A 25,526-nucleotide genomic window follows, 5' to 3' on the forward strand; every position below is an offset into this window, starting at 1 on the left:
GCCGTAAACAACGCAACATTGTCAATAGCGCCCAGAAACGGAAATACGCAACGCGCACAAGATGGCCGTGCCCATATACGACCGCATGGGCAACCTTGCAGTCGGTGCACTGCAAGCGGTCCGCGAATAAGCAAAAAAGCGGGCGAACACGCAAAAAAAGAAATCCGCAAATTTGCACGAATTCGCGAATTGCAAGTTTGATTTCGAGAGAATTCGTGCCCCGCGAATCTCGCGAAATTGCAGAAAAACAAATTTTGCAAAATTGAAAGCACTTAGCAGGTGCAAAAGTTCAAACTAATTTGTAACCATTCCCTGTAGTGCTTCCTGAGGGGCCCCTCCAGAGTTCAGTTGCCTACTTGCAACTATTCTCTGACCCTGCTCTGATCCTCAAAGCAGGGTCAAAGAATAGTTATAAGTATTGCACAATGCTCCTGAAAAAAAATTAAACTGCAACAGGAAGCACTTACAGCTAAGGAAGCAGGTGCCAGACTTAAAGCTCAAACTCAGTGACACATTAACCAGCCCCAAATGAATTCATCTCAGTTGAGGCTGGGAAGGTGTGCTTTGCTTTCCCCCCATAATCTACAGTGGTGAACAAGAGGGTGGTAGTGGTGAACCAGAGGGTGCTGTGATAAACCAGAGGGGGACAGCGATGATCCAGAGGGTGGCAGTGGCAAACCAGAGGGTGGCAGTGATGAACCAGAGGGTGGCAGTGATACACCAGAGTGTGGCAGTGGTGAACCAGAGGGTGGCAGTGATTAACCAGAGGGTGGCAGTGGTGAACCAGAGGGTGGCAGTGATGATCAAGAGGGTGGCAGTGGCAAACCAGAGGGTGGCAGTGATGAACCAGAGGACGGCAGTGATGATCCAGAGGGTGGCAGTGGCAAACCACAGGGTGGCAGTAATGAACCAGAGGGTGGCAGTGATGAACCAGAGGGTGGCAGTGGTGAACCACAAGGTGATAAACCAGAGGATAGCAGTGATGAATCAGAGGGTGGCAGTGGTGAACCAGAGGGTGGCAGTGATGATCCAGAGGGTGGCAGTGGCAAACCAGAGGGTGGCAGTGATGAACCAGAGGGTGGCAGTAGTGAATCAGAGGGTGGCAGTGGTGAACCAGAGGGTGGCAGTGATGATCCAGGGGGTGGCATTGGCAAACCAGAGGGTGGCAGTCTTGAATCAGAGGGTGGCAGTGATGAACCAGAGGGTGGCAGTGATGAACCAGAGTGTGGAAGTGGTGAACCAGAGGGTGGCAGTGATGATCCAAAGGGTGGCAGTGGCAAACCAGAGGGTGGCAGTGATGAACCAGAGGGTGGCAGTGTTGACCCAGAGGGTGGTAGTGGCGAAACAGAGGGTGGCAGTAATGAACCAGAGGGTGGCAGTGATGAACCAGAGGGTGGCAGTGGTGAACCACAAGGTAATGAACCAGAGGATAGCAGTGATGCACCAGAGGGTGGCAGTGGTGAACCAGAGGGTGGAAGTGATGATCCAGAGGGTGGCAGTGGCAAACCAGAAGGTGGCAGTGATGAGCCAGAGGGTGGCAGTGGTGAACCAGAGGGTGGCAGTGGCAAACCAGAGGGTGGCAGTGATGAACCAGAGGGTGGCAGTGGCAAACCAGAGGGTGGCAGTGATTACCCAGAGGGTGGCAGTGATGATCCAGAGGGTGGCAGTGGTGAACCAGAAGGTGGCACTGGTGAACCAGAGGGTGACAGTAATGAACCAGAGGGTGGCAGTGATGATCCAGAGGTGGCAGGGGTGAAGTAGAGGGTGGCAGTGATGAACCAGATGGTGCTGTGAAGAACCTGAGAGTGACAGGGGTGAACCAGAGGGTGGCAGTGATGAACCAGAGGGTGGCAGTGATGAACCAGAGGGTGGCAGTGGTGAACCACAAGGTGATGAACCAGAGGATAGCAGTGATGAACCAGAGGGTGGCAGTGGTGAACCAGAGGGTGGCAGTAATGAACCAGAGGGTGGCAGTGATGAACCAGAGGGTGGCAGGGTTGAACCAGAGGATGCCAGTGATCAACCAGAGGGTGGCAGCCTTGAACCAGAGGGTGGCAGTGATCAACCAGAGGCTGGCAGTAATGAACCAGAGGGTGGCACTGGTGAACCAGAGGGTGGCAGTAATTAACAGGAGGGTGGCAGTGATGAACCAGAGGGTGGCAGTGACAAACCAGAGGGTGGCAGTAATGAACCAGAGAGTGGCAGTGGCAAACCAGAGGGTGGCAGTGATGAACCAGAGGGTGGCAGTGGCAAACCAGAGGGTGGCAGAGATGAACCAGAGGGTGGCAGTGATGATCCAGAGGGTGGCAGTGGCGAACCAAAGGGTGGCAGTGGCGAACCAGAGGGTGGCAGTAATGAACCAGAGGGTGGCAGTGATGATCCAGAGGGTGGCAGGGGTGAACCAGATGGTGGCAGTGGTGAACCAGAGGGTGCTGTAAAGAACCAGAGAGTGACAGGGGTGAATCAGAGGGTGGCAGTGATGATCCGGATGGTGGCCGCCATAAACCACAGGGTCGCAAACAGGCTGGACACGTAGAAACAACATGGTCGCGACCGTTGCGACCACACAAGTAAGTTCGCGTTCCCGAACTTGTAAAAAACCCTCGAACTGGCAAAAACAGCAAATTCGCAAATTCGCAAGAATTAGCGAATTTTGCAAATTGTGAGTTCGCTTGCGCACGAATTCGCAGATCGCGAATTCGCATATTTCGCCCATAGTTCTGTTTTTCCCCCCTTGAAAGGCACTTTCTACATATTCCCCTGTCCTGCTATAGCGAACTGGTGGGGTCTTGATTAACGTGCCAATTTCATCAGACACCGAGTCCTGCCTTAGCGGACTCGGCGCGTCTTTTCTGTGTGCCAGATTATGTTTAGCATTTTGCCGGGTCCTGCTGTAGCTGACTTGGCATGTTTATTGGTTCCTCCTGATTGCCGCTGTTCTGGTTGTGAAGTACCGGCGCATTTTCTGTTGTCCGCTGCACGATTCCTTGGTTCTACACCTGGCTGCTTTGTGGACCCAGCAGTTGGTTTCCTGCTAGGGGTCCTGCCTTGCACGCACTAGTTAGTTTGTTTTCAGCTGGACTGCATTCACATGCGGTTTGTATCTGGTTGCACTGTCTGTGGCATGTGTTTTTATTTCCCGGTCGCGCTACAGTCACCTATGAGTTTATTTAGGACATGCCTCACTGGTACATTATAGAGTCCTGCATAAGCGTTCTCTGTGTATCTCAGTCTTACGTGCCTCCCTTTCCTCATGCAGCGTGCCACTCCCGGCCTCTGACGTCTTTTTTCTATGGCTGCCTTGTTGATGAGGCCCCTTTTTTTAATGCTCCTGCCTGACGTAGTGGTGTTGTTCAGTCTTGATTTGCCAGCTATGGAGACTGATGCTGTGTTGGGTTCTGCTGCCACGGAGGGTTCTTCTGGGTCTCGGGACTCTGTGCCTTCTTTTGCTTTACTTCAGCAGATGATGACTGCTGCGGTGGCTGCTGCCTTTCAGGAAAGGGTTTTATTCCTCCCCCAAATGGGCCAGATGTGACGTTTTGTGCAGGGTTCTGAAAGATATTCTTCACCACATCCGGTCCAACCTGATGTTTCCCGAATCCGAAGTCATTGTGGAGAACTCTGATTTTTTTTGCGCAATATCAGAAGATTGGAGCCTCAGTCATTGCCTCTCCACTCATCTGTTTTGCGGGTGTTTTGGTGGATGAATGGAAGGATGTGGATCGGAGTGATTTTCCTAGATTTCTGGGGAAACAATCTTCCTTGCAGGACTTTGCTGTTATGTTCTCTGCCTCTGTTCAAACTCTTCACCCACACCTACAAATCCCTCAACAACATCAGACCCAAATACCTCAACGAAAGACTATCCTTCCACATACCCAAGAGAAACCTCAGCTCCACCGACCTCGCCCTGGCAGAGGTTCCCCATATCCACAGGAACAGAACAGGCAGGAGAGCCTTCTCTCTCATCTTAGCCAAGACATGGAACGAGCGACCTTTGAACACCAGACACTCCCCAACACTGCCAACTTTCAGGAAGGACCTCAAGACCTGTCTCGTCGACTGATCTAGAGTTTTAACCTCCCCAATGCCTTGAGACCCTCATGGGTGAGTCGTGCACTTTACAAACCCCCTGATTGATTAATTGGTTGTTAAGGTGGATTCCTTGATGGTGGGTTAGTCTTCTCAGGGGACTATTATTTCTGAAGATGCCTCTCCAGCTAATCCAGTTGATAAGACAGTGGAGGCGGCGGTGAAGCGCACTTTTTCTGTGGCCAATTTTTCCATCAGGGCTTCTGACTATGCCCTCCTATGCCTTTCAGTCATTGCTTGAGGACTTTTAGTCCTTGGCTGAGTTGTCGGACCAGGTGGAGGACATTGAACCTACTTTTGCTCTGATGGAACAGCAGGTTAGTCTGCTTTTGGACATTTCCTTTGTCTCTTTGGGGGCTGAGGCTTCTACTGCGGGTATTTCTGTGGCTGCTCGTCACCAGTTGTGGCTCCGTTCCTGGTAGGCTGATTCTGCGCAGAAGGGTTTGCTCATGTAGATCCCCTTTTCAGGGGTGAAATTGATTGGTGCACCATTGGAGGAATTGTTAAAAAAATTGGCAGAGGTTCGGTGGCTCCTGGCCCTGGATAGGGCTGGGCGGTCCTGATTTTTTGGGGCTCGAAGAGCTTTTGGTACAGCTTGTCAGTGAAGGGCTCATCAGCCCTTTCATTGGCGGGGACGTGGCTAGGGTGCTCCTTCCTTTAGCAAGACCTGGTTCCCCAACAAAACCTCTTCCTCTTCTGCCCCCCCCCCAAGTCGTGACTGGATTGCTCCGGGAGTGGGTCCTTTGGGGGGGAAGGCTGTCTCATTTTGTGGATGCATGGAGACATACTGTGTCAGATCATTGGGTTCTTCAGGTGATGATGGAATTTTTCCCTTGGATTCATCCAGACTCCCCAAGACTGTTTTCGGGCCACTCCTTGCCCTCGAGACTCTCGACAGAAGTCGGTTGTCTGGTAGCGAAGGGTGCTGTGATTCCAGTTCCGAAGGAAAGGAGGGGAATGGGGTGTACTCAATTTAGTTCCTGGTGGAAATGCGCACCTAGGACCGAGGACCTCTTTTAGATCTGAAATGGTTGAATTGGTTCATTCCTCCTATGAAGTTCCAGATGGCATCCTTGCAGGTGATTCTCCCTTTGATCTGTCAGGGGGATTTTCTGTCCTCCACCGACCTACAAGATGCTTATCTCCATGTTCCGGTTCATCCAAGGTTTCAATGGTTTCTCAGATTCTGTGTTCTGGGTCAACATTTTCAATTCCAGGTATTGCCATTCGGGGTAATTTGAATGGGAGGGGTATTAAGATATTTCCATACCTGGATGAGTTGTTGATTTCTGCTTCTTCTCTTTCTAAGGCAGTGATTCATGTCCGTGAGGTTTGCCAGGTCCTGGTGAGTCACAGCTTTCTTGTGAATCTGTAGTAGTCATGCCTGATCCCTTCTCGGGTTCTGCCGTACATTGGAGCTCACTTCAAGACTCGGTTGGTGTTGGTGTTCCTGCCTCCTGCACAACAATTGACTCTAATATCTGCAATTCAATCCCTCCTGTCGGAGCCTTGTCCTCCTGTGCAGAGGTGGTTGAGGGTCCAGGGTCTCCTGTCCGCCTCTTTGTTGGCTGTTCCATGGGCTCGTCTTCTTTTGTATCCCATTGTGAACCACATTCTGTCTCATTGGTGCCCCTGTGGTCAGGGTTTGCATCAGGGGGGTTCCTGTGTCGGCCCAGGTGTGGGAGGATATGGGTTGGTGGTTGGACGGCCTGCATCTGTCCCAGGGTCGTCCGTTTCTGTTTGTCCCTTCTCGTGTGGTCACAATGGATGCCAGCGAGTGGGGCTGGGGAGATACTCTGGGCGATACCTCGGTGCAGGGAGTGTGGTCGCAAGCTCTGAAGTCATGTTCCTCGAATTCCGGGGATCTGGAAGCTGCTCGGTCGGGTCTCTTGGCCTTCTCTGCCCTGCTGGTGGGTCACCATTTTCAAGTCCGGACGGACAACCAGGTGGTCATGTCGTATATCAAGCACCAGGGGGTTGCAGGGTTCATTCCCTCAGTTGCCTCAGTCACCTGATTTGTTTTTGGGCGGAATCCCTATCAGTGTTTATCTCCTTGGTCGGGAGAATGTCGTGGCGGACTGTTTGAGTCACGTCTTTCCCTCCATGGGATCTTGTCTCTGATCCAATTGATGTTTTGGACGTTGCAGAAGAGGTTTAGGTGTCCGGTGGTGGACTTATTTGTGTCTCCGGACACTGCCAAGACCCGTTGTTTTTGCACGATTATGCCTTGTCCAGGCGCATGGAAGGTGGACACGATGTGCTTTCTTTGGCCGAGGGGTCTGTTGTATGCCTTTCCCCCTGATCCCTGGTGTTTTGATGAAGATCAAGAGGGAGGGTGCCTTTGTCCTACTGGTGGTTCCGGATTGGTGCCGTGGCCCGTGGTTTCCTCTGTTGTTGGAGTTAGTGGTGCATCTGGGTTGGACGTTGCCGTTCACTCCATTTCCTTTGATGGGACCTCTGATTCCTCATACGGTATTCCAGTCCATGGGTCTGCAGGCTTGGCTCTTGAGAGGGATTTACTGATACTTAGTGGTTGTTCTGTGTGGGTTGCTGGTCTTCTTCAACAGTCCCAGCGTCCCTTGACTTTTAAGTCTTTCGCTAGGCATTGGAACAACTTTGCTGCTTGGTGTCTTTGCCATGGTTGGTCTGTGGATTCTTTAGATCCTGCTAGCGGGCTGGATTTTTTTACTGGGAAGGTTTTGATTTGGGGATATTTTGTGCCTCGTTCTCATTGCAGCAGCAGAATTTCCCTGTGCCTTCATTAACTGCTTGCGGAACCCGCTCCGCGGGTCCCGCTTCGTGTGGGGTTCTATTCACAGCACTTTTCGTGACGCCTAGTGAGGAGTGACAAACGCTACGCCCGTGGTGGTGTTTGTGGGCGTTTGAGATAGCAGGGCTGCGAGCGAGCGTGGGCGCAGGACTACTAGTCCCAGGAGCGCCCGCCAGCCTCGATTGCTACCACCTGGGCCGCTCTCCCTGCAGGCCCCTCCCTACCAGAGCGAATTGAAAAGCCTGCATACCTGGATCTTCGCTGGGATACTTTGTGCCTCGTTCTCACGGCAGCAGCAGAATTTCCCTGTGCCTTCATTAACTGCTTGCGGAACCCGCTCCGCGGGTCCCGCTTCGTGTGGGGTCCTATTCACAGCACTTTTCGTGTCGCCTAGTGAGGAGTGACAAACGCTACGCCCGTGGTGGTGTTTGTGGGCGTTTGAGATAGCAGGGCTGCGAGCGAGCGTGGGTGCAGGACTACTAGTCCCAGGAGCGCCCGCCAGCCTCGATTGCTACCACCTGGGCCGCTCTCCCTGCAGGCCCCTCCCTACCAGAGCGAATTGAAAAGCCTGCATACCTGGATCTTCGCTGGGATACTTTGTGCCTCGTTCTCACGGCAGCAGCAGAATTTCCCTGTGCCTTCATTAACTGCTTGCGGAACCCGCTCCGCGGGTCCCGCTTCGTGTGGGGTCCTATTCACAGCACTTTTCGTGACGCCTAGTGAGGAGTGACAAACGCTACGCCCGTGGTGGTGTTTGTGGGCGTTTGAGATAGCAGGGCTGCGAGCGAGCGTGGGCGCAGGACTACTAGTCCCAGGAGCGCCAGCCAGCCTCGATTGCTACCACCTGGGCCGCTCTCCCGGCAGGCCCCTCCCTACCAGAGCGAATTGAAAAGCCTGCATACCTGGATCTTCGCTGGGATACTTTGTGCCTCGTTCTCACGGCAGCAGCAGAATTTCCCTGTGCCTTCATTAACTGCTTGCGGAACCCGCTCTGCGGGTCCCGCTTCGTGTGGGGTCCTATTCACAGCACTTTTCGAGACGCCTAGTGAGGAGTGACAAACGCTACGCCCGTGGTGGTGTTTGTGGGCGTTTGAGATAGCAGGGCTGCGAGCGAGCGTGGGCGCAGGACTACTAGTCCCAGGAGCGCCCACCAGCCTCGATTGCTACCACCTGGGCCGCTCTCCCTGCAGGCCCCTCCCTACCAGAGCGAATTGAAAAGCCTGCATACCTGGATCTTCTCTGGGATACTTTGTGCCTCGTTTTCACGGCAGCAGCAGAATTTCCCTGTGCCTTCATTAACTGCTTGCGGAACCCGCTCCGCGGGTCCCGCTTCGTGTGGGGTCCTATTCACAGCACTTTTCGTGACGCCTAGTGAGGAGTGACAAACGCTACGCCCGTGGTGGTGTTTGTGGGCCTTTGAGATAGCAGGGCTGCGAGCGAGCGTGGGTGCCGGACTACTAGTCCCAGGAGCGCCTGCCAGCCTCGATTGCTACCACCTGGGCCGCTCTTCCTGCAGGCCCCTCCTTCCCCCACACTGAACCAATAAACACAGTAGACTAGTACCGCTGCGCAGGAGCGACCGGGAGAAGCCCGGGACAAGGGCGGGACCGTCTGTGGCCGTCAGGGGCCAAAGGAGGCCGGGCTGGGCTACCCCCCTGATATTTGGTTAATGGGATAGGGGTACTATTCCTTGATATTGTACACAGCCCTCTTTCTGCCTCATACTACTGTAAGTCAAGTCACATATGATTCGCTTTGTTTAATTGGGTTATTGGTAGTTGCTAACTCAGATACTATAAGGGTTTTTTTTTTAATACGTTTTCTAAACACTTTTACATATCCAAGATGTCTTCTTCTGTTTTGGATCCCTTACCTAGCACTATAGGGGTACCTATTCTTGGCCCATTGGATAAATACTTTGCTAGAGTTAAAAGTGAGGTAGATAGAGAGATCACGCTGGCAGAAAGGCGGGCCGAGCGCCGTCTCTCTATTGAACTCCTCAAAAAACAACCACTTTCTGTTCCACAGAAGGCTGACTCATGTATTTTATCAGATTCAGTTATACACAAAGAATCTGATGCTGATTTATTCTGCACAGAAAATATACCATTAATATTTCAAGATACACAATCAGCTTCAGATGACATTATAGTTATTCCTGATTCTAACATCACTGAGTCAATCCAAATATCTAATTCCCTAATTGACCTAAGTACACCTTTACCAAACGATGTAGCACCACTTCACAATATAAATGTACCTTCCCCTGTGTTTACACCTTTAGGAACGGACATACAACTGGTTAAGGTACCTGACAAAAAGTCTAAAAAACCTCCCATTAACGAAACCAACAGTGTTTCTCACTCCCCGCCTAGAAAAAGGAGAAGAAAGGGTGGGTCCAGAAAGGGGGAAAGACTCCTCCCCATGGCTACCAGTAACATGTACTCTCCACATAAGACCATTAAAGATGGTGGGAAGGTAGATCCAATAGGGCATCCTATCACTAACTCAAAATTTGCCCTCAACTATATAGGGCTATTAGAGGATATTGAACGCCTCTTAAAAGCACTAATACTTCCGATAACTGAAAGAGTAAAAAGGCTAGGGGAGAAGATGGATCAGATTCTGTTAAACCAAAGCCCGACAGATCAGCAACAATCCAATAACCAAAGTAAAACGCATTCTGTAGCTAAACAGCACAATAATAATCCACCCAGGCAACAAACTGCCACATCCATACCCAATAAAATGCCAGCAGCAACAAAATCAAATGATTCAGCGGGTACCAATATTGCCACAGTTATTGAAAAATCAAACAAAGAAAAACCCCACACAGGTATATTAAAAAAAGGTCACATAAGAAACGATCCCCCTAGCAAGGCTACCTATACAACAAGAACCAAAACTAGCAACGTAGCAGATTTGCCCCCGGAATCATCAAACTACGTTATTATTCTTACAGGCGTCCCGGCTATGCCAGATGGTAACATAGAACATAATTCTAGTTTAAAAAACAAAGTTATCCACTGGCTGCGTAAGAATAGACTGCTCCCTTTGCATCTAAATGGAGACATAGTTTCAGTGAGACGATGCAATTAGGTGAGTTTACGACCCAAGGACATTGAAGGGGATGTGATTATAGTTAATTTTAAAGATCACAGACTGGTCACATACATTAGTGACTGGTTTCCTGGGAGAAGCGAGGGAGGCATATCAACGCGGAATCTGAGTTACTTCTACCCAGAAGCCCTGATCAAGCCATTAAACAACCGATCAATGCGGTCCTCAAACTATCCCCCTATGAAGCGTGGACCTGATGTACCACTTAGATCAAGTATAACCCGGAACCCGGTGGTCCATAGTTATTATAGTGAGAATGATATTCTTCTTTCCAACTCATGTCGACAAATTACCCTCCAATGATGCGTAGACCTGATGTACTATATAGACCAAACTTAATCCCGAACCCGGCTGTTCAAAGATACCACAGCAAGAATGATAACCTCTTTTTCCAACCCACGTACCCAAATTCACATTTATCATCGTTCGATAATAATAACTTTCATACTAACAACCCCAGGGAATATTGGGACATACCACTATCTAATCTTTTTCATCCCTTCCTCGGCATGGATGAAAATGAATGACTCATTGCACCATGGTTGAATGAGAAATCCCCTTGTGATTGCGTGTCTAACAGTCCATCTATAATAGAGACTAGCAATCTTGATTTGGGAAAGGTTAATACGGACATCACGAGTATGGTAACGATTAGGGAATTTACCCCAAAAGAGAGTAGTGAAGGTAACAGCGATGACCTTTGTCGAGCTGAACCTGACAGTATTCTGGTAGAGCTCAGGGCGACTGATAAGTGTTATGAAACTTTTATGGGTAAGGAAACCTTGGGGGAGGGTTTCCCCGAAATCACTACAGACAGTGGGCTATGTACCAGCCGGGGAACAGTTGAAAGTTCCGGGAAAAAATGGTCAATCACATTCTGGAACATAGCCGGCCTTAGAGCAAAAATAGATAACCCAGATTGGAAGCTCTTTACTGAAAATTGTGATGTAATTTGTCTTCAAGAAACATGGTCTGAGAGTGAATACCATCTGAGTGGTTTTAAAACTGTTTCCATCCCCGCTGTAGGTTCGGTACATGGTCGAGCGAAAGGGGGTCTATGTATGTATATCTCAAACCGTCTAATTTTTAAAAAACTCCAGTTATATTTTTATACCAGCTTCTTTCATATTGTTGGTGTGCACTTTAACAGTTCTGTTTCCATATTAATAGTTAACTTTTATAATAATATCCCTCCCGCCGATATATTGACAGTACTTACAATTCTGAACAATAAGTTAAATGGTATTATTAACAGTACTAATAGATTGTTCACTGTAATATGGGGCGGGGATTTTAACTGTTCTTTATGTGATAGATCTGGAACAGGAAATTGCAGACTATCCACGGAAAGGGATATTAATACATCTCATTTTGAGAACTCAATCTTGGGAAATGCCTTAAATGAGATTTTGTTTTTCTATGATTTAGGGTTCGCAAACGAATTATGCCATAACAAGACTGTATTCACCCCAACCTTCAATGGTAGAGGATTGATGTCAACTATTGATTTTATCCTTATCTCATCATGTTATCGGGAATGTATTGTCAATTATAATGTTTTAAATGTCCCCCTTAGTGATCATTTCCCGATAAGGATAGAACTACTGGACACAGATCTAACAGTACACAAAAGAGCTGAGGTTTTTTCTGTTGATGTAGGCATAAATAGGCAAAATGGTTATGCCATTAAATGGACTAAGGTGGTTCCTGAGGTCTTCCTAAGTAAACTTGTCAAAAACTGCAGCACAAATTTTGACGTTTGCTTGGACCCGGAATCTGAGGACGCAGCAATCATAACTAACTTCAAAGAAATTATTGCTAGTATAAAAAAGGGTTTATGGGTTAATATTAAGGCTAATAGGAATTTAACGAAAATTCGAGGCTGGTTCTCACCGGCTTGTAGTAAGGCACTTAAACAACTAAAACTGGCCTTGCAACAGCGAGTGAGAAACCAACTTCTGATAAGGACCTTACGTAAGGAGTACAAAACCGCACTTAAAACCCAAAAACAGTTGCTAAGAGACAAAGCATGGGCAGCCGTTATAGCGGCCTCTGAACTTAAGGACATGGCAGCTTTTTGGAAAGCAGTCAATGCTCCTTTTTTTAAGGATAGCTCAAAGGCTCGTATGGAGATAGCTATAAATGAAGACGACTGGGTTAAGCACTTTGAAACCCTTTATACCCCAGTAGCAGCTACCACCGACCTAATAAGAGCTCCAACGGCCAAAGAAAAGTACGTAGCAGGGCCCCATCTTAATTTCTTGTTGGATGAGGTAACTAAGGGTATTAAGTCCAGCCTTGGGGGCAAGGCAGCAGGTCCTGATGGCGTACCAGTGGACATTTTTAAGAAGAACATCTGTCTCTGGGCTCCGCTACTTACCAGAACCTTTAATGCTGCCAGCTCTAAAGGATTACTTGACACATGGTACCAATCGATTATAATCCCAATTTTTAAAAAAGGAGACAGATCTAAATGTGCTTGTTACCGGCCTATATCTTTGCTCGACTCCACCATCAAAATTACTGGGAGAGTCATTTTAGACAGACTCCAGAAATGGGCAGAGGAACACCATATCATACGCGATCTTCAATATGGGTTTCGAGAAGGAGTTGGCACTATTGAGCAAGTACTTAATCTATCAACTCTGATAGAGAAATACACAACGGCCAAGGGAGGTAGACTTTTTCTAACTTTTTTAGACCTTACCTCAGCATTCGATTTCGTAAACCATAGCAAACTTTGGACTATTTTAACCAGTCTGGGAGTAGAAGCAAACATTATTAGTTTTTTAAGAGAATTGTATAATGGGGCATGGGCAATGGTCAGGTTTGGCTTGGATGGTGAATGTACAAGGGAATTTAGAGTTGGAAGGGGCGTGAGGCAGGGGTGTGTCCTTGCTCCATTTCTATTCTCTATCTACATTAATAATCTAGGGGACACACTTCTACAGGAATGTAATGATATGCCCAACGCCTCAGCCCGCCGGTTACCTACACTTATCTACGCAGACGATACCGTGCTTATGGTAAGAACCCCTGTAGCCATGCAGGCCATGATTACGTCTTTTAGTGCCTTTATGGATAAACTCAAATTACAAATAAATTGCACTAAGACCTTTGTGATGAACTGCGGTGGTAATGCCCACAAAAGGAAAAAAACTATGTTCATTGGATCAACCCCTTTACAGCACACCCCGACTTTTCCATACTTGGGGATTCTCTTTGAGCATACTGGGAATTGGAATAGTGCAATACAGGCTAGGAACTTACTTTTTGCCAATGGCCCTTAAGACCTTTAGCAAAAAGATGGGCAAAAAGCCAGTCAAAGAGCTTATATATATTTATAAGACTAGCTGTGTCTCGGTGGCACTATATGGGGCAGGCATATGGGGAAACTTAAATGTTAGTAGTTTACAAGTAACTGAAAACGTTTTTTTAAGATACGTATTGGCACTCCCAACGAGCATGTCCAACTACAATTGCCATACAGAATTGGGCCTTTTTTTCTTGGAAGATGTAATCAGAATCCAACCGATACTCTTATGGCATCGGGTATGGACTAATGAGAGATGCCATCTAAATAGACTCATACTGGGAGATGCGTTAAAGTTGGATGGGGCAAAAAGGATAAAATGGTTTTGTTATATTAAAACTGTTTGTAATAACATCAAGCACCCGGAGTTCTTCAAAGAGCCAGAATCTATGGTTAATATTACCAGGAAGACATTGAAAAATTTGTGCTTAAACTTCCTTGTGAACCAAAGACAATCAAGTGAACTGGCTAAAAAGACTGTGATCTCCCATCAATTGATCACCAAAGAAAGGACCATTCAGCCCTATCTAAACTTACTAATGAAAGAGCACGAAAGGTTTTTATTGACCAGACTCAGATTTGGAATTTTGTTTAGACTACTGAGTTTCCCAGCCACGAATGATTGGTCTAAGGTTCTGTGTAAATGCCCCTGTGACAATGTCTCTAATCAATCGGATATACACATCTTATTCTTTTGTAGATTTTATGTGAGATCCAGGAAAATATGGATAATGCCAATTCTAAAATATATGAATCAGAGACAGTGCCGCCCTGCATTTTTTGCTATACAGACATTGGAAGACATTTTTTCCGTTTGTTCCGTTGTGGCATTTCTCAAAAGCGTATTTTATTTGCGTAAGTCAATGATAACATGATTTTTGCCTGTGTATATAAACACTTTGTAGACTGTTTTCTTACTTATTCTTTTAACTAATACTTGATGTTTGTAAATTTTAATGTGATTTTATGTACTTTTCTGGTTATGAAATATAGCCGAATAAAGTCTTTTGATACTTTGATTTGGGCTTAGCCCTTTCTACTCTTTGTGCACAATGGGCTGCCATTCGGACTTTTCATAAGTTACTTTTTGTGTCTGTGGATCCTTTGGTGGCTCATTTTTTTAAATCTCTTGCCTTTCAGCGTCTGCACCAGCTCCTTTCTTCCCCCCCCCCTTGGGATCTTCCCTTGGTGTTGAGGGTGTTGAAGTCAGTGCAGTTTGAGCCTTTGGAGTCTGTGGACTTCAAGTTCCTGACTCTCATGGTGGTGTTTCTGTTTGCCATTACTTCTGCCTGGCGTGTTGGGGACTAGGGTGCTTTCCTCGACTCTGCTCCTTTTTTGAGGATTCTGGAGGATTGGGTGGTATTACGTGCTCATCTTACATTTGTACCTAAAGTGGCATCCTTCTTTGATCGTTTAGCTGAGGTTGTCCTCCATGTCTACTTTCCTGTCCCTTTGTCACCGGAGGAATCTCTGTTACATCTTTTGAATGTTAAGCGCGCCTTGGTCATTTATTTGGCTCGCTCCTCTTAATTTTGTAAGGTGGACAACTTGTTTATCACATTTGGTTTGGCTCGGCAAGGACTGAAGCCGTCTTTCTCCGCTCTCAGTGGGTGGATTAAAGAGGCTTTTCTTTTGGTTTATGATGCACAATCTGTTGTTCCCTCTCATCCTGTTCGGGGCGTTCTACTATATCTGTTGCTGTTTCTTGGCCCGCCTTTAATGGGGTTTCCATGGAAGATATTTGCAGGGCGGCCACTTGGTCTTCTTCTCATACCTTCATGTCCCATTACCGGCTTGAGGTTGGAGGAGGCGCTTCAGTGGCCTTTGCTTCTTTAGTCCTAGACTCTGTGGTTTCTTGAGATGTGTGTCTCTTTCAGTTGTTATCATTATTGAATGTATTTCTGATACATTCCTTGTGTTGGTGGTGTTCCTTACATGAAGCTTTCTTGCTTTGGTATAGGCTCACTATTTGTTTACTGTGGCGAGGAAGAGGGACGAGGAGGTAATGCCCTGGTTACTTACCGGTAATATTCATTACACTGAGTCCTAGTCTTCCTTGCCACAGTATAGTTTCCCTTCACTCCTGGACCTTCCTGGTAGCTTCATGTCTACGGCTTTGTGTTTCAGGTCGTGTGGGGACTTTTGTGTCCTTTTATCTCATTGGTTGTTGCCACTGGGGGACATATTGGAGGGATAGGGAGACTAGTACGTTCCTTTTTACTTGGTGTTTTCTGTAGGAGCAGAATGCTCACTATGTATTACTGTGGCGAGAAAGTATTGAAGATTACGGGTAAGTAACCAGGGCATTACAGGTGGGTGAGCCCTTGAAGGCCCTGGCTCTGTCTCAGGTCGAGGTCCTCTTGGAGCCCGGAGCCCAACACCTGCTTAGCCTAGCTCCTGCCCCCCCCTCCCCCTCCCCCTCCCCCTCGGTAAACAAACAGAAAAGCGAAGCCCTTCCTCCCTCCGGTCTCCAGCTGTACCTATATAGCAACCTGAAGAGCATTGCATTTTTGTATATCACCATCAGCTCAATGGTGCTTGTTTACTCAGCAGCCTCCGCTTGCCCAGAACTAGCACAACCTGGACATAGCTAGTAACAATTTTACTGGGAGGGAATAGGTTTAAGGATGCCAGGCTGATAACAACAATAACGCCCTTTATACAGTACAAGGCGGAAACTGCATTTACAGGCTGTACATTTAAAGCACACACTGCCTATATTATCAACGAAACTGAGGTGTAATCGACCTCGGAAGTATGAATGCCCGAAAAGGCACTGCTGGCAATGAAGTGTATGATTAATAGATTGTATGCAAATCATAAGTCACACAAATCATTTGCCCACAAAGTCTGAAACAGACGCAGAAACCGGAGGAAGTTAAAAACGTCTTCAACATTCACTGTTTTTGTTAAAACTTTTAACTTTTGACTTCACTCATTTCAAACACATGGCTTCTGTGCCCCCGCACACAAAGCCATCTCTGGCACAGAGTGCAGGATAAGTACATTATAGCTAGGGACACTGTAATTATGCGGCAGGAGACTACCAAATTATGTGGCATGGTTAACTAAATTATGCTGCAAGAGCAGACAAATTATGCAGCGTGATGCAGCACAATTTGTGTGACTATTATCTTTTTATTTGGGAATTTTTACACGTTAACAGTATCTAGACAAAGGTTTCACCTCATTTGTACCACTTTCCCACCCAAATACAGAAATGGCCACCAGAAAGTGACCAGTCAACCTTTGCGGAGTGCCTTTCACTATTCGGCAATATGTCACAGACTGTATATAAACTTTTGTTACGTTTGACCCAGAAACTATTTTTCTTTTGAAATGTGCTAATTACACTGCAGATGATGAATTGTGTGGCAAAACCATAAATATACTGAAACCGATGAAGCCCCAGTGTTGCATAATTTCAGTTGCCTGGATTATAGACTTTGGTAAAATAGCGCTTTTATTGAGGGGGTGTGGATTTTATATTCATTCACAGGTCCGATCCCCTTCTCCCCCTCACCTGAATCATTTACCTAGCCCCTAGGTGAGGGTGCAAGCGGGGGAAGGAAGGAATGGACCAACATCAGCACCCTGCGTTTAAAGAGAAATATGCCCTGCTTTCAGCAATGAAAACTAAGGGGCTTGTTGGACTTGGCTCTCTTTGCTGGGTCATCCCTAAACTTTTTGCTTTCCTCCTAGCCTTTTTGCTGACTTGGTGTTGGTGGTCTTAGGACTCTGGGCACTTTAGCACTGGTTAGCAGTGCTGAGTGTGTGCCCTCTCTGCCCTCCATAGGCTAACATTGGGAACTCCCCCCTTATGGGATAACTCCTAAATAAAACAAAATAAGTATGGCATGTTTGGTATGTGTGGAATGGGAATGATATATGCTGGGCAATGGTGTGTGCAGATTTACTTTTACTATTTTAGGAATGCCACTTTTAAAAGTTGGCATTTCTGTGTGCTGTGTGCCTGCCTGCATGTCTGTTTTTAGAAGTGACCGGGGCTGGTGAGGAGTGGGTGGCACCAGGGAGGTAGGGTCAGGCTGAGTGGGAGGTCTGCAACTAGAGTAGTGGGCGGAGGAATCCCCTGTCCCTGACTAGGTCAGTGCCTGCCCTGTGCAAGGTTAGCTCTGCCTCCTACTAACACCCCTCCCAGTGCCAGTTGGGACTTGAACTTCCAAGACCCTTCCAGAAGCCCCTACCCCCAGACCCTTCCAGAAACTTCTACCTCCTTCCAGACGCAGGGCAGGGAGGTGTATAAATACAGGGGCTGTGAGCCCAGGGAGGGTGCTTGTGCTGACGTGGAGGTGACACCCTGCCAGGAGAAACCGCCACGGGACCCTGCCTGCTGGCCCCTGTGCCCAACTATGCCCCTCTACCTTCTGCTGGAGTAAAGGCTGCTGCAGTGGGAGGATTGCCACCTTGCCAAGTTTGACTGTTCTGAGGAATTGCTACTTCACTGGGCTGAGCTGCCCTACTGCCTGCTGATCTTTGCCCAGCTTGTGCCTATTTCCTAGCGCCTTGTGGGAGCTACAAGTGGACTACAGCCCTAAAAGGACTTTGATCTCTGCCTGCTTCCAAAATAGAGGAGTGCTGCAGCTCAGCTGATGCGAGGGAGTCCCAGCGGGTAGGATTCCTCCCACCCTGTGCTGCCTTGAACCTAATTGGGAGCCTACCCCACGCTTTGGGCCCCTTGGAGAAAAACCCACATTTCCAGTGGGGCTCCCATGTACCAGGGAGAGCCCCGCGTTGCGAGAAGGAGCGGGTGCCCGCCCCACATTTGCGCCGCGTTTTCTGCATTTTTGGTATGACCGTTGCAACAGCGGGAGGCCACCCCGCTTATTTTCATCTTTAAAAGGTGGGTGCCCACCCCACAATTGATTTTATATGTAAGCGGGTGCCCACCCCACACTGCTGAAGAGGGTTCACTGCCACGGCACCGGACGAGAGACGGAAGAGCTGCCGGCCGCCCCGGAAGTCAGGCCACTGGGCCGGAGACGTGGGCGGGCCTCACCCAAGGAAACAGGAAGTCTGGGCGTGAGGCATGGACTGGCCAATCAGAGCACGGCCCGAGAAGGAAGCAGCTGGCCTGAGGGCGGGGCTCCCGTAGCCACGAGGAGAGCCCTGCATGCACTCGTCCCGGTTGCCGTGCCCAGTGAGGTGTTTCCCGGAGAGTGCAGGCCAGCCCAGGAGAGTGAAGACCCAAGGAATCCTCAGGTGAGTGGGGCTTCAGGAGGGTCCGGTATTGAGCAGCTTCGCAGGGCAGTGGGCTGCTCCAACGACTTGTGTGGAGTCTCTTTTGTAGTGTGCCTAGTGTGTCGCTGGTGTGTGTGTGTGTGTGTAGCGCAAATGCTTTACACATTGCCTCTGGGATAGGCCTGACTGCTCGTGCCAAGCTACCAAGGGGTTGAGCAGGGGTTATCCTCTGGGTGTACCTCTCTCACCCTGACTAGACCAGGGGTTTCTTCCTGGCTCTGGCGCGTGCCCTAGCCTACCGGGAACCCCTGTTTCTAACAGGGCTTATTTACAAGCCCCTTGTGCCACTTTTGGGTCACTTGTCCCATGTTAAAAAAAATGACGCTAACGTGGCGCAAAGGGCTTGTAAATAAGCCCCTAGATTTCCCCCCCCCCCCACTATTTTAAGGTTCTCAGTTCATTGACATTGGAAAGGTGTGAAAAGCTGAGTTCTCTGTCAACATTTTCTCTTTGGACTTGCAGTTTACACCAGATATCAGGAATGAGTGCTTAGCTCACTGAGTTATCTCAGTGAGTTTGAATTTTTAATTAGCCCATCACTCAGCACCCTCTCAGGTCTGGGCAGTGAAAGCTGAAATACAAATTCTCAGTATAGAAATATTTATTGTCTCAGTTTTAAAGAGTCTCTACTTATTTCGACACCTATTTATCATAGCCTACGTCTTTCAATTCTGCACCTACTAGGAAACAGAACAGTGAGCTTTATTGAGCAATACAGGTATTCCGGATCCAACAGCTTTAAGTGAAAAGAGAGTCACGTTTTTAGAGTTGTAAAGGAAGGTTAAGTGATTGAAGCAGCATTATGAGTCTGCTGTTTCAGTCACTCTGAACTATTAGCAATCGACCTGCTGTGAGTAATGAAACCCCAGGGCAGATGGGATAGTTCTGAAGGCTGTACATATACATATCCCAATGGCAAGGACGTTTTCTAGTGTAACCTTTCACCACAGGGAACGTTAAAAGTAGAACTCTGCCAAGACTAGGGGTAATCACGTGCTATTGGTTTGTTCGTTTGTGTTTGCAAATAAATGCACTTTGGCGTTTTATAGCGTATTTGCAAAAGAAACATCTCAAAGTTACTCAAAAACGAGATATTGCATCCGAAAGGAAAAATAAAGAAACCGTTTGAGGCCATTATGAAAAATAAAGCCCACATTTTCAACACTAAAGGCCGCAAGGAAATTGGTGCTGATTGAGCGGTGGGTGGGAGCAGACCTATCAAACCTTCTGTCCTGTCCTTTGATAGATTTACAGGAACAATGTACAGGAAGATATCCTAAAGTTTACCAAATGTGGTACAAAACCAGCCTATTTAAGGGTTATAGGAGGGCTCCCAAATTTGTTTTCAGTCACTTTTAAAATCAGATTTTCAATAGGAGATTTTATTCTCTCTTAGCTCTGAAACCCCTGGTCGCTCCCTCACACTCATTATCTCCTCTGTATACTGCCTGCTCACACATGATACCTTCCTTAACCACCTCATGCTGTGTGAAAGTCCACCTCTCGCCTCCCCCCCAACCCTCTTGGTACCCCGTCTTCTCATCCCTCTCTCTCTCTCACACCTCTCTCTTGTTCTCTCATGCACTCGTCCCACCACTCTCATATTAGTTTACTTCAGGTCTTCAAGCACAATTTCTTGCCTTTTGAACATGTCCTTCCCTCAAACCCACAATCCCCTACACTTCTTAGGGTCTCTTCTACCTACCCTCATTACTCATCTATGGCCTGCTCCCCCCTTTTTTCTCTCTTTCTCACACACTCTTTCTGCTCCCCTACCTAGAGTTCATCCACCACTTCCTGCACAAACTGCCTATCCCTCTTTTTCTTCCTTTCGATCTATTCTGTGTAGCTTTCGCCCCTTTCTATTCACCATGTCACATAATTCCACTATACAAATACACTACACATCACACAAGTTCACCCCCACACAATTCCACAACTAACAATTCCAATTCAAACCACATAATTCCACTCCAAACATAATCTTATGTTCATCTCACACAGATGTGGTTTAAAGCTACTTTACAACAGACTATTTCAAGGTATACATGATAAACATTATGTGTGATAGTCATTGGGGTGTCGGTGTGTGCATGCCTGCTGCACAAGCGCTACAGAACAGGCTGACAATCATCCCCTCCAGCTGTCGTGCAGTCATAGAAAAAATAAGGACCTGTTACATTACACAAGGTCACATTCATTTATGGTATACACAGGAAGATTATGTGATTTGCCCACAATCACACGATCTATTTCTCTCGCTTCATTGTACACCCTATGTGTCTGACTGGACTTTAACTTCCTTGCTGTTTGAATTTACTTGGTTCTCATACCTTTGTTCCTTACTAATATAGTGCTCAGAAGTGGCCTATTGTTGGAGATGGCCCTTTCTATAGGGTTGCACCAAACCTTTTGCCTTACTCCTGCTCTTTTTTCTGACCTCTTTTAGTTGACTTTAGGACTCTGTGCACTTTTTCACTGGGAATCAGTGCTAAAGTGTGTGTGTGCTCCCTGCTTAAAATATGATAACATTGGTTTATTTAAAATTGGCATATTTGATTTACTTATAAGTCCCTAGTAAAGTGCACTACATGTGTCCGGGCCTGTAAATTACATGCTACTAGTGGGCTTGCAGCACTGATTGTGCCACCCATATAAGTAGCACTTTTAACATGTCTCAGGGCTGCCATTGCAGAGCCTGCATTTGCAATTTTAAACTGCAATGTTGACCTGGCATATTAACCTACTTGCAAGGCCCAAACCTTCCTTTTTATTACACATAGGTCACCCTTAAGTAGGCCCTGGGCAGCCCATGGGCAGGGAACAGCGCATTTAAAAAGTAGAACATATACTTTTAATTTTACATGCCCTGGTAGTGAAATACTCTTACGTTTGTTTTTCAATACTGCCGGGTGTATCTCTCCCATTGGATATCATTGGGATGACTTATTACATTTTAGAAGTGTAATTTCCAATTGGGACGAGATGGGACACCCACATTTGGTGTCCCTGGATTCACATTTCAAAATCAAAATTTATAGTTAAGATGTGTTTTAAATTTCAGTCCCACTTTTAGAAAGTTGTATAAATGAAATTATAGATGGCGGTGATAATTCAGAAACACTTATTCTAGCAAAACCAAGTCAAATCAATGTAATACTGTGGTCTTAATGTTTATTTCACATTTGAGTTCCCAAATATTAATACAGTTACTTAACAAAGTTTTTCAATATGTCGAAAAAATGACTATTCTCTTATTCAAAGAACTATTTTTTATAGAGATTTTATAAGTTTGTTAACACAGTCTAGCATGTTCAACAAAGGTTAAAAACAATGATAGATCATTTATAAATCAACATAAAAGAAAATATCACAATTAAAACAAATGAGTGAAATAATAACTGAGAGGTTATTGCATACATTCAAAACAGTGTAGGCATGATTTGTTCAAACATAGCTCAGTGCATAATTAATCTTGTGGGGGTCATTGAGACATAACAATACCAGTCTTAAAGGATTAAATAAAACTGACATTATTATCAGAGTTAGTGTAAATGTTGTGACCCTCTTGGAAAAAGTTAAGGGGTAATGGTTTTCCACTAGCTGTCATAATTCAGTCTAAACTGATCCCTTTGCCCTCGTCATCAACACGTTTTGAGCCTCTCAGTATTTTAGGCTCTCGTCAGGATCTAGACTGGGAATTTTCTGTGGGAAAAAAATGTATAATGTGTTCATTGGGTTAGCTGGTTGGAGCCTCCATATTTTGTTCTGTTCATGAAAATGACAAAACTTTGCATATGCTTTTTAACAACACACGTGCATGGATTGATTCATTCAGTAAAAAGTGTTTAACATTACAACACAATTCATTTGTTCCAGATAAAAAGAAGTGATCTTAAATGAACAACGATTTAGAAAAGGGGGTGGTGATGAACAGAGTGTCTGAGTTAAACAGACCACTCTTACCCAGTCCAAAGATCAGGGCTTGATCCATCACCGTTATTTATCTCACTGCCCCATCCCAGCTCAGAACCTGGCTATATGCAAATCAGTCTGTCCCTGGCCCAGTGCATCATGGGAACAGGGCAGACTAAACTACCAAGCCAAAACTTCACCAGAAAGGAGACAAGCTACCGGGGACCGGTTTCTGGCATTTCAGCCTTCTTCGGCCCGGCTTGCTTGAATCCTGATGGAGCAGTGAGAAAGGGACTCATGTCTGAGTATACCCTGCCACACCTATAGTGGCCAAAAACGATTTAGAAAAGGGGGTGGTGATGAACAGAGTGTCTGAGTTAAACAGACCACTCTTACCCAGTCCAAAGATCAGGGCTTGATCCATCACCGTTATTTATCTCACTGCCCCATCCCAGCTCAGAACCTGGCTATATGCAAATCAGTCTGTCCCTGGCCCAGTGCATCATGGGAACAGGGCAGACTAAACTACCAAGCCAATTCTTCACCAGAAAGGAGACAAGCTACCGGGGACCGGTTTCTGGCATTTCAGCCTTCTTCGGCCCGGCTTGCTTGAATCCTGATGGAGCAGTGAGAAAGGGACTCATGTCTGAGTATACCCTGCCACACCTATAGTGGCCAAAAACGATTTAGAAAAGGGGGTGGTGATGAACAGAGTGTCTGAGTTAAACAGACCACTCTTACCCAGTCCAAAGATCAGGGCTTGATCCATCACCGTTATTTATCTCACTGCCCCATCCCAGCTCAGAACCTGGCTATATGCAAATCAGTCTGTCCCTGGCCCAGTGCATCATGGGAACAGGGCAGACTAAACTACCAAGCCAATTCTTCACCAGAAAGGAGACAAGCTACCGGGGACCGGTTTCTGGCATTTCAGCCTTCTTCGGCCCGGCTTGCTTGAATCCTGATGGAGCAGTGAGAAAGGGACTCGTGTCTGAGTATACCCTGCCACACCTATAGTGGCCAAAAACGATTTAGAAAAGGGGGTGGTGATGAACAGAGTGTCTGAGTTAAACAGACCACTCTTACCCAGTCCAAAGATCAGGGCTTGATCCATCACCGTTATTTATCTCACTGCCCCATCCCAGCTCAGAACCTGGCTATATGCAAATCAGTCTGTCCCTGGCCCAGTGCATCATGGGAACAGGGCAGACTAAACTACCAAGCCAATTCTTCACCAGAAAGGAGACAAGCTACCGGGGACCGGTTTCTGGCATTTCAGCCTTCTTCGGCCCGGCTTGCTTGAATCCTGATGGAGCAGTGAGAAAGGGACTCATGTCTGAGTATACCCTGCCACACCTATAGTGGCCAAAAACGATTTAGAAAAGGGGGTGGTGATGAACAGAGTGTCTGAGTTAAACAGACCACTCTTACCCAGTCCAAAGATCAGGGCTTGATCCATCACCGTTATTTATCTCACTGCCCCATCCCAGCTCAGAACCTGGCTATATGCAAATCAGTCTGTCCCTGGCCCAGTGCATCATGGGAACAGGGCAGACTAAACTACCAAGCCAATTCTTCACCAGAAAGGAGACAAGCTACCGGGGACCGGTTTCTGGCATTTCAGCCTTCTTCGGCCCGGCTTGCTTGAATCCTGATAGAGCAGTGAGAAAGGGACTCATGTCTGAGTATACCCTGCCACACCTATAGTGGCCAAAAACGATTTAGAAAAGGGGGTGGTGATGAACAGAGTGTCTGAGTTAAACAGACCACTCTTACCCAGTCCAAAGATCAGGGCTTGATCCATCACCGTTATTTATCTCACTGCCCCATCCCAGCTCAGAACCTGGCTATATGCAAATCAGTCTGTCCCTGGCCCAGTGCATCATGGGAACAGGGCAGACTAAACTACCAAGCCAATTCTTCACCAGAAAGGAGACAAGCTACCGGGGACCGGTTTCTGGCATTTCAGCCTTCTTCGGCCCGGCTTGCTTGAATCCTGATGGAGCAGTGAGAAAGGGACTCATGTCTGAGTATACCCTGCCACACCTATAGTGGCCAAAAACGATTCAGAAAAGGGGGTGGTGATGAACAGAGTGTCTGAGTTAAACAGACCACTCTTACCCAGTCCAAAGATCAGGGCTTGATCCATCACCGTTATTTATCTCACTGCCCCATCCCAGCTCAGAACCTGGCTATATGCAAATCAGTCTGTCCCTGGCCCAGTGCATCATGGGAACAGGGCAGACTAAACTACCAAGCCAATTCTTCACCAGAAAGGAGACAAGCTACCGGGGACCGGTTTCTGGCATTTCAGCCTTCTTCGGCCCGGCTTGCTTGAATCCTGATGGAGCAGTGAGAAAGGGACTCATGTCTGAGTATACCCTGCCACACCTATAGTGGCCAAAAACGATTTAGAAAAGGGGGTGGTGATGAAAAGAGTGTCTGAGTTAAACAGACCACTCTTACCCAGTCCAAAGATCAGGGCTTGATCCATCACCGTTATTTATCTCACTGCCCCATCCCAGCTCAGAACCTGGCTATATGCAAATCAGTCTGTCCCTGGCCCAGTGCATCATGGGAACAGGGCAGACTAAACTACCAAGCCAATTCTTCACCAGAAAGGAGACAAGCTACCGGGGACCGGTTTCTGGCATTTCAGCCTTCTTCGGCCCGGCTTGCTTGAATCCTGATGGAGCAGTGAGAAAGGGACTCATGTCTGAGTATACCCTGCCACACCTATAGTGGCCAAAAACGATTTAGAAAAGGGGGTGGTGATGAACAGAGTGTCTGAGTTAAACAGACCACTCTTACCCAGTCCAAAGATCAGGGCTTGATCCATCACCGTTATTTATCTCACTGCCCCATCCCAGCTCAGAACCTGGCTATATGCAAATCAGTCTGTCCCTGGCCCAGTGCATCATGGGAACAGGGCAGACTAAACTACCAAGCCAATTCTTCACCAGAAAGGAGACAAGCTACCGGGGACCGGTTTCTGGCATTTCAGCCTTCTTCGGCCCGGCTTGCTTGAATCCTGATGGAGCAGTGAGAAAGGGACTC

Source organism: Lissotriton vulgaris, chromosome 11, assembly GCF_964263255.1.
Source record: "Lissotriton vulgaris chromosome 11, aLisVul1.2, whole genome shotgun sequence".
Lineage (NCBI taxonomy): Eukaryota > Metazoa > Chordata > Amphibia > Caudata > Salamandridae > Lissotriton > Lissotriton vulgaris.